The sequence below is a fragment of the Fukomys damarensis genome, unplaced genomic scaffold (genome assembly GCF_012274545.1).
Source record: "Fukomys damarensis isolate Sample0158 unplaced genomic scaffold, DMR_v1.0_HiC HiC_scaffold_38, whole genome shotgun sequence".
Taxonomy (NCBI): domain Eukaryota; kingdom Metazoa; phylum Chordata; class Mammalia; order Rodentia; family Bathyergidae; genus Fukomys; species Fukomys damarensis.
In genome coordinates, this window is record NW_022900950.1 from 22706252 (window position 1) to 22723431 (window position 17180).

Below are 17180 nucleotides of genomic sequence, written 5' to 3' on the forward strand. Positions count from 1 at the left end.
ATCCCAGAAACCCAACAGAAGAACAAAATACTACAAGCAGGAAGAGAAAAGAAACAAATCACATATAAAGGAAAGCCCATCAGAATCAAAGGAGACTTTTCAACACAAACCTTTGGGGCAAGGAGAGCCTGGAATGAGATATTTCAAGTCCTAAAAGAGAACAACCTCCAACCTAGACTGATGTATCCTGCAAAACTCTCTTTCAAAATGGATGGGGAAATAAGACACTTCCACGACAAAGAACACCTGAGAAACTACATGAATACCAAACCAGCACTACAAGGAATTCTAAACAAGATCCTAGAAAAAGACAATGAAGGCAACAACACCATGAGGCCCAACAGAGCAAATCAAATAGGCAAGGCAAGAAATTAAAAGGAGAAGGTGAAAAAGTAAAAAGAGTCAACAAAAGGCCAATAACATGTCAATAATAAGTCAGAACATATCAATTATAACCACCAATGTCAATGGCCTCAACTCAACAATCAAGAGAAATAGACTGGCAAAATGGAATAAGAAGCAAAATCCAAAAATATGTTGTATACAAGAAACACACCTAGTGCAAAAAGAAGCCCATACACTGAAAGTGAAAAGATAGAAAACAATTCTCCATGTGACAGGAGCCCAGAAAAAAAACAGGGGTAACAATCTTATTTGCAGACAAATTAAATTTCAAACCAAAACTGATTCTAGTATTATTGATGTAGGATGGTACTGTATCATACCTCTATGAATGTAAAATATCTTATACCTACTTTATAATACACAGTAGGGACCGTGCTTTATCAGAGCTACATTTAGTGATATTACTCAAGAATGTTCTCTTTCCAGATGATGATTAAGAATGCTAATTAATAAATGGTGCCATGTACCACAACAGCAACAGAACTTTGCCCTTTTCTGGATATTATTCTTTCCTTTGTTTTTTTTTTTTGTTGTTGTTGTTTTGTTTTGTTTTGTTTAATGGAATGTGCTGAATGTCTATAATTTTGTTCAGATGACTGCAGAATCTGGAAAAGCTGTTGCTGCTATCGATGCATAACATACTGCTATTATGTCTTTATACACACACACATACACACACACACACACACACACACACACACACACATATATATATATAAATAAATTGAATTTTGGGAAACTTTAATGGTGCTGCCAATTTTGGAAAAAGTCATCCCAATTTACTGTGTTGAGTTGGCATTGTACAGAAATGGACAGCCATATTGGTCTATAAATATTAATGTTTTATTTTTCTTTTCTTTTTTTTTCCATGTGTACAGGGGTAACGCATCATACTAAATATGTAAGGTCATATCTATGTGGGCTTGATTACAGAACTTAATAAAGTATTCTCTAAATAATGAAAAAGAGAATAAGATAAGACTATAAGAGCAAGAAGCAATTTAAGTATGTTCAGGGACCATTTTCATCTCCAGAATTAAGGATTATTTTAATGTTACATCATTGCCTTTTCTCTTTTACTTTCCTTTTTAGTTTTATTTTAGGATTCTCTATTTTCAATGTTCATACAGAGATTTCTTTAACTGAAATACTGAATAGTTTCTTTGGTGTGAAAAACTATAATAGTACGCAGGATCCTAATGAGATAATTAATAATGTGAAATAGGAAGTAAAGGGCTAAACGTGTAGGGAAAGTGGGAAGGGTGGCAGAAATGTAATAAGGGAGAGGAAAAAAATATGAGAAACTGAAAAAAATGGAAATAAAGTGTTTGTAAATGGGAGGGGAGGAGGGGGTGAAGGGAGGGCAGGGACAAGGGGAAAAAATGAGAATCAAGACCTATTATGTAAAGGTGCAAGATCCCAATGACGGATGTAACTGTATTGTATACCTAGATTGTACCAATAAACTCAATAAAAAGAAAAAAAATGACCTCATGCTCTTATCTTTAGTTTCCCTCCCTCAAGGCCACAGCAGTCCAGAGGAGTTAAACCTAAGTTTCTGCAAGACTGAACCCATAAAATGCAACCAGGCCTGTGATAGGTTAAAAGTAGCCCACTATTCATATATAAGTAATAGCCCAGCCCCAAAGCAATAAGAGGATTTTCCTGTTCCTTCTTCTTCTCTCTCTCTCTCTCTCTCTCTGTCTCTCTCTCCACCCCTCTCTCTGTCTCTCTCTATCTCTCTCTCTCCCCTCTGTCTTCTCTCTCTCTGACCTGCCTTCCCAAATACAATCTTCTGTCAGACTTCTCAGTGTGTGGCCTTGTTGTTGAATGTTGCTGTGCCTCTACATTGGTGTCAGAAGTGAGATCTGGAGCCAAGTGTGGTGGCACGTGCCTGTAATCCTACTACTCAGGAGGCTGAGGCAGGAGGATTGCTGTGAGTTTAAGACCAGCCTGGGCTACATAGTGAGTTCTAGGACAGTCTCAACTACATCATGAGACCCTGTCTCAAAAAACCAAAACCAAAACCATAAACATAAACAAAAACAAAAACAAAACAGAAGTGGGATCTGGGATTGCTAGTGCCCTGACTTAGGGTCAGAGGCCTAAAACCCAAGACCCCTCAAACTCTGACAGGCCCGCCCAAAGTCCTCAATCATCTTCCCTGATGCCACCCTTGCAAACAACACCAGCACAATTGATTCCATCACCCTCAGACTTTTGGGTAAGTACCTTAATGATGGTCTAGAGTGGGGGGGGATTTGGACTCAGGTGACCAGAAGAGAGACTTCCACCCAAGGCATGAGCCAGGTACCAGGGTTCATGTCTTCCACCCATTGTAAGCCTTTGGGGGGGCTCACCAGGACAAGTCTGGGCTTGCCCATTCTGCCCCCATCCCTCTTGGGACACCTCGAGAAGGTTGTATGGACCTCCATTTCCAGACCCCCTCCTTATGATACAGATGTCTCCATCTGGAGTCTGGGTCTTCCACTTCTAGATTTTGAATCTAGAAACCAAACTGGTGACTTCCAAATATCAAGAGACATCTTGGGACTCAGACTTCACCCCCACTGTCTTATTCCTGGTTGCTGTGGGCTCCAGGTCTTCCACACCTGTGGACTCTCCTTTGGGGTGCTTGCTCTGAAATCTAGAGGGCTTAGACCTAAAACTTGAATGGCTAATGTGCCTATCCATTCAAATCTGGCCTCAATATAAATTAGATAACCAAAATGTGTGGCCGGATAATGGGTCACTTGAACCTGGTCTAACTCAGGACCTTTATAACTTCTACGAGCATCAAGGAAAATGGTTGGAGATTCCATATATTCAGGGCTTCTCTTACCTCCACAGCCAGCCCTCTCTTTGCTCTCTGACTCAAAAATAGCCTCCCCTCCACAAACTTAGTGGCTCAAGATATCTCTGCTTCCACTAATCTTTGTTTCAACTCCTCAGATCAGATCAATCTGGCTAACAGCCCTCCCCATTATCTCAGAAACCAGGATAAAACAAACCCCACCCCTCAACCTCCTCCTCTGGCCTCCTCCTCTCCTCCCATTCCCCCCCTTGTCTCTACCTCACCTCCCTCCATTCTACCTTCTGCACCAACTCCTCCTCTCACCTGCTTCAAATCTCATTTTATGATGGAACTAGACCTCATCCTTCATGGCTAATCCTGTGACTTTCATCAAACAATTTCAGAACAACCCAACCTAGGAGCTGCTCAAGCTTCTGCTCTGTGGCCATCAGCTGCTAGTGAAAACTATTTAGTTTTGGTCCTAGAACAACTGCTTGCCAAATCTGCTGTTTTTCACTCAGTGGACTTGCCTCTCTCAGAAAATATGTTCCCCCTTTGAAGGAAATCCTATTACCTCCCTCTCCACTTGAATTGCTAAGTTTAATCGGTGTGCTTAAAATACTTCTTGTGCATTACAAATTCTTAAATTGTGATTATAGGGTTAACTTGCTCTTTTCTAAAATCTCAAGGTTAATACTGTTCTATTGGCACCCACTCAAATTTTAAGATGTAATAATCTGAGAACAGAAAAAGGACACTTTAAGCTGAAGTTTGTTATAGAAGGTTAATAATAAATAAGACCCTACTCCCATGGTTCTGCACTGTTCATCAGGAAGATTTTGGATATTCCTCCAACCCCTCTGAGCACTGTCAGATATCCACACAAATTCCATTAAAGCCTTAATGGCCCCAACCAGTGCCTGGACCTCCTGATTTCCCTTGGGCTCAGGCATTTCTTTCCTGGTCCACCTGTTCTGACAAAAGCCTGCCTTTCCAAAAGGGTGTATTCTAAAAGATCCCCTTCAGGCAGAATATGGTTTTTATTATGTTCCCATCCTCTTTGTATTGGCCTTTCTAGACAGTATAGAAGGCTGACCACTTCCTAAGGTCATCACAGAGATCTTCCAAGATGGACTACATAGGGCTCATGAAGGTTGGATAGGAACCTGGGTACAACAATATTAGGAGGCTAGATGTGGGCCTCACACAAATTACCTTCTACCCCTCTGTCCCCCCACACTAACTGATTTGTGCACTTGGGCTCTTCTTAGAGAGCCCTACCAACAATTCCAGTGGGAATGCTACTGCTTTCAACAGTTCCATGTTCATAAAGGACAACATAGCCAGCCGTGCCCCACACCTGTCCCCAGACAGCTTCATCACACTGGTGTCAGCAGGAAGTAGTTACAGAAGATAGACACAACTCCCCTTTTCCCTGATATAACATGTGCCAGCTGGTCTCCATTTAAACCAAAGAGGGGGGAATGTTAGGGATCTGACACCGCCATCACAGGCTGTATTCTCCTGGTTCTTCTTACCTCTTGAAATGACCTCATGCTCTTATCTTTAGTTTCCCTCCCTCCAAGGCCATAGTAGTCTGGAGGAATAAAACCTAAGTTTCTGCAAGACTGGCCTGTGATAGGTTAAAAGTAGCCCACCCCTCATAAATAAGCAATAGCCCAGACCCAAACCAATAAAAGGACCTTCCTTCTTTTCTTTGTTCCTTCTCTCCCTCTTTCTCTCTCTCTTCTCTCTCTCTCTCTCTCTCTCTCTCTCTCTCTCTTTCTCTCTGTCTCCCCCTCTCTCCTCTTTCTCCCTGACCTGACTTCCTGAATAAAATCTGTTGAGCCTCTCAGTGTGTGGCCTAGTTGTTGAGTGGTCACTTGTGCCTCTACAATCACTACAGCAAGAATACCATCTTGACAGTCATATTGTTTCAGAAGGAAGTTAGAGGTGAGATTTGGGGGTTGCAAGTAGTTCAATAAAGTCTTTAAGAAGGGGAATTGATTGGAAATTGGACAAAGTTCCTGATATAATAGTTTAAAATTTGGAGATGCAGTGAAGTGCATTTTAATTATTGTAGCAAATATAACTCCCACTGTTATAGCTCTTGGTGGTATAACAGAGTCAGGCTGATAATTGAACACACACCCTGGAAGTTGGAGGAACGTTTATTTCTCTGGAATGATGGGGGGAGGGGCTGCTTCACAAAGCAATCAGTCCCATCTAAGAGGTGAACAGGGTTTATGTGGATTTGGGAAAAGAGGGATGAGTGTACAGTGGCAAGACACACTAGTTCATTGGTTGAGGTAGATACATTCAGCTTATACAACTGGTTAGGAAGATACACTAGGATTTACCTTATTTACATATGGCAGGAATCAGGGGTCACAGAAACTCTACTGAGAACAAAGGACAATGGAAGAAAACATGCCCAGGCAAGTTTGAGTGAGACCCCAGACATTTGTGGAGATATGGGAGGGGTTGGAGCTAGGAGAAGCCCTTTGTTGGCTATGCTATTAGCTTCTGGTCAGAAAGAATTTCCCTATTCAAATAACTAAACTGATAAGCTAATTTATCAAGTGGCAGATTACTGTGTATAAGAACTTGATCTGACTTTTTGAAGCAAATAGTAGAATCTTATTGATTTATAATCTCATGTTTCCTGAGCAGAAGGGAATGGAATTGACATGAGAAAATGAAAAAATGGAAAGAAAGTCTTTCTAGATAGGGAGGGAGGGAGGGAGGGGTTGAAGGAAGGGCAGGGGAATGGGGAACAAAATAAGAACCAAGATGGATTATGTATGGTACAAATTTCCAGTGATGAATGTCATTATATTGTATACCTTGATGTACCAGTAAAATTAACTTAAAAAAACTGAGTCAATATAATATAGTCTACAGTCTTATCTACCTTATATTAATAGAGATGAACTCAATTGCAAATAATTTATCATTTTAACATTGATCACTCAACTAGGTTTAAAGAATTAATTTATCTTTATTTTGGTGTCATTTCAGGCTGTCATGTTTTTTTGTTTGTTTGTTTTGTTTTTTTTGTTTTGTTTTGTTTTGGTTCTTTGGTACCAGGACCTTGCACTTTTGAGGCAGCTGGCAGAGCTACAGTTAAATTCTAGGCCCTGGCTGGCATGTTTTACCTGGCTGGCATATTTTTGCCTTTTTTTAAAAAGTTGATCACCATAGATTGCTACAATTTATCTTTTATAAGGCAGCCAGAATAAATTTAATGATTTATAAATGTCATGTCTTCCCCTTCCTTCTTAAGTCCTTTTAGTGTTTCTGTACCATTTGTCATATAGTTTTATTTTTTCACTGACCCTAAATACATTAAACCACTTTCTGTTCTTTGAATTTTTCATGTTCCATACAGCAAAGTACTTTTTCCTGTACTTTGTCTTTCATCATGTCAACTCCTATTCATTCTCTGGATCTAATTTTTTAATGAAAAATATAAAACATTTTCATAACAAAATGTTATGCAATAGCATAAATAGTGTATATCATGATCTTTAAAATATGGCCAAAATGTTACTCAGCTTCCATGTCATAGACAAAAACAGACTCTTTTACACAAAAGAAAGAGATAATAACACAAAACTTTCTTTTCTAATTTTATCCATCTTTCTTCAGAGTAATTTCCTGGGCCTGTTCCACCAAGACAATTATAAGACCTCATAGTTCCCCATATTCTTCCTTTAAATTTTTCTGAAAAATTCATTACATACCTACTTGTTGCACTCAAAAGTAAACCCTATAAAAGTGAGGATATTATTTTTCTATTATATTCTGAGAATATTTAGGGATGTTATTTTTCTTTTGTGCTATATTCTTTGAGTGCCTGGCCTAAGAAACACAGGTATGTGCATACATATAATTTATTTTAAAATGTGTTGCAAAATTAATGACACTATTCTTTACTGTTAAGCTGCAGGGCACTTGGTTACTTTGTTTTGTTTTCCATTACTGCGTTCATTAACTCACCCAGCTTAATTGCCTCCACCTTCAAAAAGCTTCTTTCACTCTTGAGTGGAGAGCACACCTCTGTTAAACTGAGCAGTTGTAAAAAGATGTGTTGCTTACAATAAGCTATTAATTGAAGCTCCTTTCTCTATAGATATAACAAAAGAATTTGAAAAGTGCTGTAAATAGGAGATATTTAATGATAAATGTGCAGGGCTCTTTCAGTGATATCTTTACAACTTCTAAAACCTCTAAATATCTATTTCCTTTATTGAGGGGAAATGATGAAGTGTGGAGTGTGGAAAGTAGGGAGTAAGACTGATAAACTGGCTCTTTTATTCATGTAACTTGAGCTATAGACAGACTAGGTGCTGCCTAGAGTGGGCAATTCTCTAACAGAGCAGCTAACTTTCAATTACCACATGAAAGGAAAATACATGATATGAAAAAAAAAATACAATATGGCCATAACCCAAATCACTTGCATCCTTTTATTCATTAATTGTAATTGGATTTATAAATTAGATTTGCACAGTACTTTTGATATTAAGAATTTTTTTATGGGCTGAGCATGTAACTCAGTGGCAGAGTGCTTGCTTGTCATGCTTTGCTCTATGGAGTCTTTATCAAGGCTGACAGCGGTTCTACAATTTCCAAAGTGATACTTAAATGGTTGCCCTGAAAATTACCATCCCAGTCATTCAGAAATTGTGAAGAATATTGAAGGACATGCATGGGTGGTTCCCATGGATGAGGTCTAGAAGTGGCATACATCACTTCTGCTTCCATTCTTTTGCCAAAAATCTTAATCTCAGGACAGGAAAATCTGGTATATGTGTTTTAGCTACAAGGGTGATCAAGGGATATTGTGACTGTTTAAACTTAAAAAGCAAAATTTACCACAGGAAAAGACACATTGCCAAAAATAACAGGATAATGTGTTCAAAACAAGGGAGAGTATTTTTTAAAAGATTAAAGGCAATGTGTCTTTTGCTATGATACTTTTTTGTCGTTATGGGAATCAAGCACAGGACCTTGAGCTTGCCAGGCAGGCAGCAGCACCACTGAGCTAAATCTCCAGCCTGCTACAATACATTTTAAATGTAAACATAGCCATATTTTATGATAATCCTTCATTGGACAAATTGTTATGGCAACTTTTGTCAAATAAAAATATTAAAGTATGTTGTCTACCTTATTCACTGGATCTAGCACTGTGCTATTTCTGGCTCTTCCCCAAAGTAAAAATGACCATGAAAGGTAAATGGCTTGAATCTGTTTGGGAAAGTAGTTCAAAAGATGCACTCGAGAGAGTACTTCCAGAGCTGCTCAGGAAGTAGCAAGAAAAATGGGACAAATATGTCCAAAACAAGAGAGAGAGTAGGAAGATTAAAGGCAATGTGTCTTTTCCTGCAATAATGTTTTAAAATGTAAACACTAGTCATATGTTTTGATTATGCCTCATATGTATTCAGTTCCCTAACCCTATTTCTGTAGCAGGATGGAATAGATTTTTGTGGATAAATTTAGCCACATGCGTTATGGGATTGGGCAAACAGAATTTTAAAACTGCTTTTTAGTTTTTGAAACAATGAATGGGCAAGTCTATAAACAATTCTGGGAAACAAAAATATAAGAATAGAAAATATAAGTGGCCTTGATTCCCTAGGAAATAAATAAGTAGTACCTGAATAATATTAACTTGACTCGTCTTCTCAATATGTAAATGGAATAGTTACTGTATAGTAACTACAGATGTGGTGGGGATAGATTAAAGAATACATTCTAAAATCTGTTCTGAGTAAGTGTGTATTATCAATGATACATAGAACATAGTTAAGCCTGGGCACTGGCTCCTACCTGGTTAAGAATTAATTTTCAAGTTTAAAGTCTAAGCCATTGGTGTTTTTTTTTTTTGTTTTTTTTTTTTGTTTTTTTTTTTTTTTTTTTTTTTTTTTTCAGGTTTTTTTTTTTTTTTTTTTTTTTTTTTTTTTTTTTTTTTTTTTTTTTGTACCAGGGATAGAACTCTGGTCCTTGTGCTTGCAGAGCAGGTAGCGGAACCTCTGAGCTATATTCCTGGCCTTCACCATTGGTTTTTATAAAAAGTTTAGCTTTGAAAATCTAGGATAAGGGAGATGCTGCCCTTCTCTAAAGTTATATGAATTAAGAGAAGAGTACTGGCGTAGACACAGAAAAGTGGAAGAATAAAACATAGTAGTAATAAAGCAATCTCGTGTATAATTGAATATATAATTCTGAAGATACCTTTCTAATGAATGGAAAGGATGGCCAAAATGAAGCTACCTACTGTGGGTTGTATTTTGAATGTTGCCCCAAGGTCCATGTTTTGGCTTGGCTCTAACCAGTGGTATTGTTGGAAAGTAGGAGGAGCAGTAGGAGATGGGCCCAGTGGAAGGTTAGGTCTTTTGGGATCATGAACCTACAAGGGATATTGGATCTCAGCCCATTGTCCCTGTCTGTTTTTCACTTTCTGCCCACCATGAGGTAAGCAGCTATCTCCCTCTGACACTTGCTCCCACTCTGCTATTGTCCTAAAAACAATTAGGCCAACTGAGCATGGACTGAATTTCTAAAACTACGAGCCAAACTGCTAAAGCTTTGCTTTTTTAAAAGCTAATTTTTATTATTATTAACACAAAGCTAACACATGATCCCCTTGAGAAGAAAATGAAAATAGATCTTTGCCTCACAACATCCATACAATGAATTTCAGACAGGTTTAAATACTAATGCTAGAATGATAAAGCAAAATTAAGAGAAAGTCTTGGAAAATATCTTTATAACTGTGGGGATAGAAAAGCCTTCTTACATAAGATATAAGAAACAGAAAAATATGACGTAGGTTTTTTTGAAACATGAAAGAAAGATTTTGGTTTCTATTTTGAGATCACTGGAGAAATGACTGAAAATTTCAGCAAAGGAATCAGATTTATTTTCAAAAGATGATTCTCTCATCTTTATAGGAGATTCTCTCATCTGTATAGGAGAGGGAAAAGTATTGGTGTGGTTAGAAAGCTGTTTTGGCAAACTAGGTGAGGGAAGAGTAGAGTTGGGTGTATGCCAATAAAGAGAAATGGAAAGTAGATAGATAATTGTAGAAATGCTGAAGACTTAGGAGATAAGGTGGGAACAGGGAAGGATATGGAACTAAGCAGGGCCCAGACTTGGAAATGTCAGGCAGAATTGCTAGAGGTTTTGGACTTTTTTCCCTAAGAATATATGGAGAGCTCATAATATCTACACTGAGAGGAGACATATTACATTTCTTTTTTCTTTTCTTTTCTTTTTGGTACCAGGGATCGGACTTGGGACCTTGCACTTGTGAGGTAGGCAGAGGAACCACTGAGCTAAATCCCCAGCCCTTATTAGATTTCTTTTGTGTGAATTCCCTGCAGAAGCTTGGCTTCATGCTTGAATCCAAGTGAGAAAGGATGGTGGCCTAAACTCAGGATTTTGCTGTGGGCTTGTGATTGGCTGTGGGAGTATGGGAGAACTATTATTTCAGATGACCCTCAAAATCACTGAGTTATGAAGAAGGTGCACATTTGGAGGAAAAGCAGATTAACTTTAGACATGCGGAGTCACCTGAGGGTTCAATCTACCCCCACACTGGACATCAATTAGATGTTACCTAAAAACCTGGATATGAGTCGCCTCTCCTGTGAGCCAGTACTATGTCATAGAGATAGGAAAGAGAGAGAGGGAACAAAAGACAGAGACAGAGACTTGATCAAAGTTGGGTCTTAAAGATAAAGGCACCAAGGACATTTTTTGTTTATTCATTCTAAGTGTGGAAAAAGTTCAATCCCTGGTACCATAAAAGAAAACAAAATAAAACTAAAGAAACAAATAAGCATGGGAAGTAGGGAAGCTGGGAAGGCCTTGGGACACCTGCTGGTAACAAGTATTATACACAGGACTATAGAATGCTGGTGTGAGCATTCTCTGTTGCAGGACAGAACAAATAATTAATTCAAAGGGGAAGAATTTAAACGGAGTCAGTTGACCTTGGCTAGAAGAGAACATATGGAGCCCCACTAATTTTTTTTTTTTTTTTTTTGTACACAGATCAAATTTGGGTCCTTGCTCTTGTGAGGCAGGCAGCAGAACCACTGAGCTAAAACCCCGGCCCCAGAACCCCGTTAATTTTAATGCAATACAACCAAATTATGGAGGTGCCAGAAGCTTGTGCCACTTATAGCCTGCTCATACTGGACAGAGGTGTCTGCTACACAGAGGAAATTTCCAATAAGGAGCTGACGTTTCTGAAACTCACTGGAAGATCTGACCTGGAGATACTAGTTTCCAAACCATAAACATTTGGCTATCTAGTGACTCTTCCTGCTACCCCTCCCTATCCTTTGGAATGGCAGTTCCCTGTGCACACTCCAATTCTGTGCTCACAGTCAAATCCTGTGATCTTTGCTTAGGACATCCTGACCTATGACTGCTTCCTTAGTGGCATATCCTGGAATTACTGGAGCTGTGTTGTCCGCAAGGAATGAGGGCCTGACCTTGATCTAATGGGACTCAATACCTCAGCCATGTGTCACAGATGACAATTGTTAGGGTTTCTGTCTAGATGTTTCCCCAAAGTCTCAAGCGCTCATAGGTGGGACTTTGGCATGGTGACTCGATCATTTGTGGTACTCTTCATTGGATTAGATGGGTGGGATGTTGGGGGGGGCGAAGACTGATGGGAAGAGCTGGTTCACTGTGGGTGTGATCTGGAAATGTATGTATATGTGTCTCCCTGTCTCTTGATAGCTTACTGCTTCCTCCTGCCTTGCCATGGACTCTTTTTCTCTTCTGCTGTGCTCCTCACCCGTGTCACTTTGCCACGGAGCCAGCAGACTATGGACTGAAACCTCTACATACTGTGAAACAAAATAAATCTTACCTCTTTCAGCTTGTGGGTGTTTGGTATTTTGTCTCAGCAACAACAAATAACTAAGACAGCAATCAGTAACTAACTGGTGAAGGCAGAAGTAGGGCCTTACTTTCCATGGAATAAAACTGGTAAAATATGTATATGTTCCTGAGCTCCTCAGAGTTGGGCTGAGGCTGGGTATTGTTTGAAGGCACATGCTACATGGTGGTTTTATTTTTCTCTTGCCTCCCCTACTTCTTTGCCAAGTCTCTCTCCTTGACCAAATTTTATGAGGCTCTTCTGAATCCTCTTTCCCATTCTCACTCTTGTACTTGCATGTCCTTTGCATTACCCATTTTTTTGTTGTTGCTATTTTGTTTTTTGGTACCATGGGTCAAACTCAGGACCTTGAGCTTGCAAGGCAGGTAGGGTGCAACTAGCTAAATCCCTGGCCCTACAATGCACAGTTTTAACAAGACACGTGTCATGTTGATTTAACTAGAATTCCCCAGCTTGTTTTCAGCAAGAACACTATTGGGTTATTTTACCTAGAAGATCCCCTTACTAAATACTGATGTTTCCTCCTAGTAAATCTCATCCACACCTACCCCTCTCACCCTCCACCCTCCCTTCTTAGCTATACATTTTCCCTTTCTCTTGTATTAGATGTTGTGCCTTCTCTCTGTCCCCTACTCAAAAGCCCGTTGCAGTGGGTTCAATGATATGGCACCCCCAAATTATGTCAGTATTACTGAGCTTTGGCAAATGACATTGAAAATTATTTTTCTTTAACTGAGGAGGAGGGGGTGAAAGGAGGGCAGGGACAAGAGGAAAAAATGAGAACCAAGACCTGTCATGTAAGTGTACAAGATCCCAATGATGAATGTAACTGTACTGTATACCTAAAATGTACCAATAAACTCAATTAAAACTAAAAAACAAACAAACAAAAAACATTACCTTTATATATAGAAGCATTGTCTCAGTAAAACCCCTTTTCCCCACCTTCTTGTCCTGTGTCTACACATGGAGAGCCACATTGGAGATGGACGATTAAGATAATAACTTATTAAGACAGCACAGAAAAGTGGTATGAATAAGAAAATGGGAAATTAAAGGTGAAATTGTTAAAGTGTTACCTTCAAAGGGGCCAAAACAGTTCTTCAGGTTCTTGTGTACAATAAGAGAATTGCCAAGTATACACCTTGTAGTAAGCAGTAAGTAGGTATGTTTATTGAAGGTCATAGGAACCAGCAGAAGACCAGCAAAAACAGGCAGAAGGGCAAAAGGGCGAAAAGGGCAAAAGGAGGAGGAGGAAGGAAGAGGAGGAGCACTTAATAAGCTTCAATACATTCAGCTTCCAGTATTTAAAGGGCCAGACCCCCTCTAACTCCAGGTGCCTCTCATTGTGGTCAGACGCCTCTGTTTCCAGGTGCTTCTCATTCCCTCTCACTAGTGTCAGAACTAGTGGTCTGCTGCCTTGAGCATCTCCACCTTCTGAGCTTCAACATGGACAATCACCAGAAATATGTCCTGCCTACAGCTGAATGAAAGTAGTGGCTCCTTCAATTTCCCTGTTTCTGACTATATCAAAAGCACTGTAATTTACCAATACAGATGGAGTTGTGAATAGAGAATACGGTACGATCACGGAAATCAACAGAGAGAAGTTCAGGTGAAGGGTGTGAAATGATACAAAGAAGTCAAATTACAAAAGGATTGAAAAAGATCTATTAAACAAAGAAACAAGGAGACCTCACTGCAATCTATTAAATATTTTGAGATTTTTAATATCTTAGAAGATAAAGACTGATGATAAACTGAATGTGGTGGCACACATTTGTAATCCCAGAACTCTGGGAAGCTGAGGCAGGAGGATAGCAAGTTTGAGTCTACGCTGGGCAATTTAGAGACTTGGTGAGTCACTGCCTCAAAATAAAAACATACAGTGGACCCTCAAGTTACGACTGGCCTGACAGTTGATCAATTTAGTTAATTAGGTTAATGGACGAGTCATCTGCCTCTAGTTACCTATTGCGTGTACCCACGTAAATATCAAGATCTCAGCTGTATTGACTTAGTTACAACCAGCCATCAGGAACCAATTAAGTTCATAAGTCAAGGGTCCACTGTACTACAATTTTCTTAAAAGCATTATGTATATATGTAAATTGAGGATCAATGTACTTGGAAATAATGGAAATAAGCTGCTTTCTTATCTGGTTATCTTATTTACTTAAATCTTCATTTTTAGGAAAAATGAATTATTTTAGCACTCCATGAAACAAAAAAAATTCTATTATTAACATTCATTTTATTTACATTATTTTCATGAACAACATTTTCTTCAACAACGTTCTCTTATCCGCTCCCCCCTCATGGGAATAGTAAATTGGCAAGTGTTATGAAATATAAACTCATCTAGCACTAAAATGAAGAATAACATTTAGTGTTACTTCATGTTTATGGATTTACACCTTTAAAAAATTTAATGATTCTATTTTGTAGCTTTCTGAAATACTGTTGAACTAGAACTCAGAAAAAGTCTGGTCTGATTAGTGTCATAAGGCAATTCAAACCAGAAATAACTGCAAATATGTTTAAATAAGAAGTATTTTAATGAGTACAAAGTATGGATTAAAGAATAGAGAAAATACAGATTAAAAAAGCATTGTTTGTATAAAAATGCAGAAATTTACTGTGTAATAATTCATTAATATTAAACTCAGTTATGCATCCTTTATTGTACTGCACAATTATCATAACCATTTACAATTATTGGTACTTTAAATAACTGAGATAAATACTGTCACTATGTAGACTTCATTACTTGAATATTCAAGAAACTTTTTTTGCAGTTGTAAAATTTTATATTTTTATTTATTGTTTTAATTTTTCTTTTCCTGAGTTTTAGATTCTGAAAAGAATATTATTTCACTATAACTTGGAACCATATAGCTAAATATGTAAATTATGTACATTTTTAAAAACAAGGCCAAAATGTATCTTTTACTTTGATTTATAGTACATTTATTGATATTTGGACACTACATTTCTTTTCTTTATATAGTTTTTGGTATTATCGTTTCCTATATCATTACATTTTTTCTTTATTTTCTATATCATTACCCTTAACACAAGGTGATTCTCGCTTTTTATGGCTGAAATAAGGACATATGAAACCTTAAATCTTACTGTAATACGCATTAAGATTTATGAACATTAAACACAAAACCAGGTAAGATTCAAGAGCTAATCAAAAGCTCTTCTGTTGATTGCAACTTACCAGGGGCTCTTCAGGTAGGAGACAGTGCACGAGCTGCATGGCTTGGGGTTATTTACACCTCCATAGTAGCACTCGGGATACTGGAAGGTGCAGTAAGAACAACAGATTCAAGTGGAGGGTGACTAGAGTAAAACACAGCATTTGCTTACAAACAACATTTAATGGGTTCATCCAGGCAGACATTGAATAATTTAACGTAATATTAGTGGGGTGGGGGAGGGAATATCTGTAATGTTGGCAAAACTTTCAAAATCAAACAAAAATTTAAAAATGAATATTTAAAAACTTTATGAACATCTGAGTACTTCAGTAAGCGCTCTATAATTGGCAGAACAGCATTCCTTGGATCAGGAAATAAGGGAATTAGGATCATGTGTGACCGAGCTCAAGGTAATTTATTAATAGCCTCAGGGAGAGAGCGACACTGCCTTTAACCTTACATTTTCCTCGACTGCAAATTCTATTTTATCTTCTAGCTGTGAAATTTTAAGTCGCGACATGATGCTGAGAAAAAGCAAATTTGTAATAGAAGAGGTTTTTAGAGTCCAGTGCTGTGGAATAAAAGGCAGTCATCTGAAAAAGACATTCATAATACTTCCTCTAATTCTCAATGGTCCTGGAAAGAGGTTCCACCTAGAAGTTATTTTTGCAATCAGCACAATTTCTCTATTTGAAATGTAATACATAATTATTTTGCTTACTGAAAAACAATGACATATGCTAATGAGCATGTCACATTCTCAAACTGCGTTAAGTGGATTTTCAAATAACCAGGCACGGAGTACACTGGTGGGCCTCTATCTGGCCGGATCTTTGTGCACGGAAGCATCGCAGAACGATCCCTTTTCCTCCTTTCCTCTTTGCGAAGACAAGCAGACCAGACAAGTTCATGTGATGTGAGTGACGTCAGCTTCCACTGGGTCGCGTGACCGTCACCCAACCTTCTCGCTCCCCCTCCTCCGGGAGGGAAATCTCGCGAGAAGGAGGCTTACTATCAGAACTTCCCGGGGTTCGGAGGAGTTACTCCACGGAGCAGGAAGGTGTGGCATTCTGGCTGAGTGCTCGCTGGTCTGATGTAGACTGGAGCCAAACAGAGGCCTTGTGGGGATGGCCAGGGTCTGAGCAGCGCCGCCAGAACGCAGCAGAGGAGGTGGCCTGCGGTTGGCAGGCAAAGCTGAAGTGAAACGTGGCGCACGCCGCCCTCACCCCTTCGCCCAGGGTCGCTGGTCTCCCGTGTCCGCCCTCGGTGGCGACCCAGCCTGGGCCTCACGTGTGGCGCGCTGTCCTGCCCCTACTGCCAGGGCTCGCGCTGAACACGCTCCGCGGGTGTAGACGCTCCACTCACTCGGGTCTCCAGGCGCCCCCCCGCACTCTCCTCCCACCGGGTGTCCCCGTGGACCGCGTGCGCCAGGAGAGACCGGCGAGGAAGGAAGGCGGCCAGAGTCGCTAGGGGGAGGTGGGGGGCCGCCGGGAGGGGACTTCGGGGACGGGCCGAGGGAGGGGCGAGGCGCAGAGGCGGTGCCGGGGGTGGAGACTGAACAGCTCGGCAGTCGGGGCTCAGCACTCCAGCCTTTGCCGCGTCCCCAGCCCGCGGGCTCTTGGACGGCGGAGTCCCCTAGCCGATCCTGCGACAGCTGCCTCGAGCTGGGGCTGTGCGCCCCGGCTCCTCTCGCTCCGCCGCGGATCGTTTTGCCACCACGCGACCAGCACCCAGCCGTGTCTCCTCCCGGCCCACTTTTCTCTTCCGGAAGACTTTGCCTCTGACATTTGGGTAGAGGGGCTGGAAAGGAGGCACAGAGACCGCCCCGAGACCTAGGAGGCGA

At 39.9% G+C, this 17180-nt stretch overlaps 1 long non-coding RNA gene across 1 annotated transcript in view; it reads right to left on the reverse strand.

Annotated features, from left to right (window-relative positions):
• LOC117284635 overlaps window positions 1-17180 on the reverse strand; it is a 63150-nt gene that overhangs the window by 45065 nt on the left and 905 nt on the right. The window lies entirely within an intron of this gene.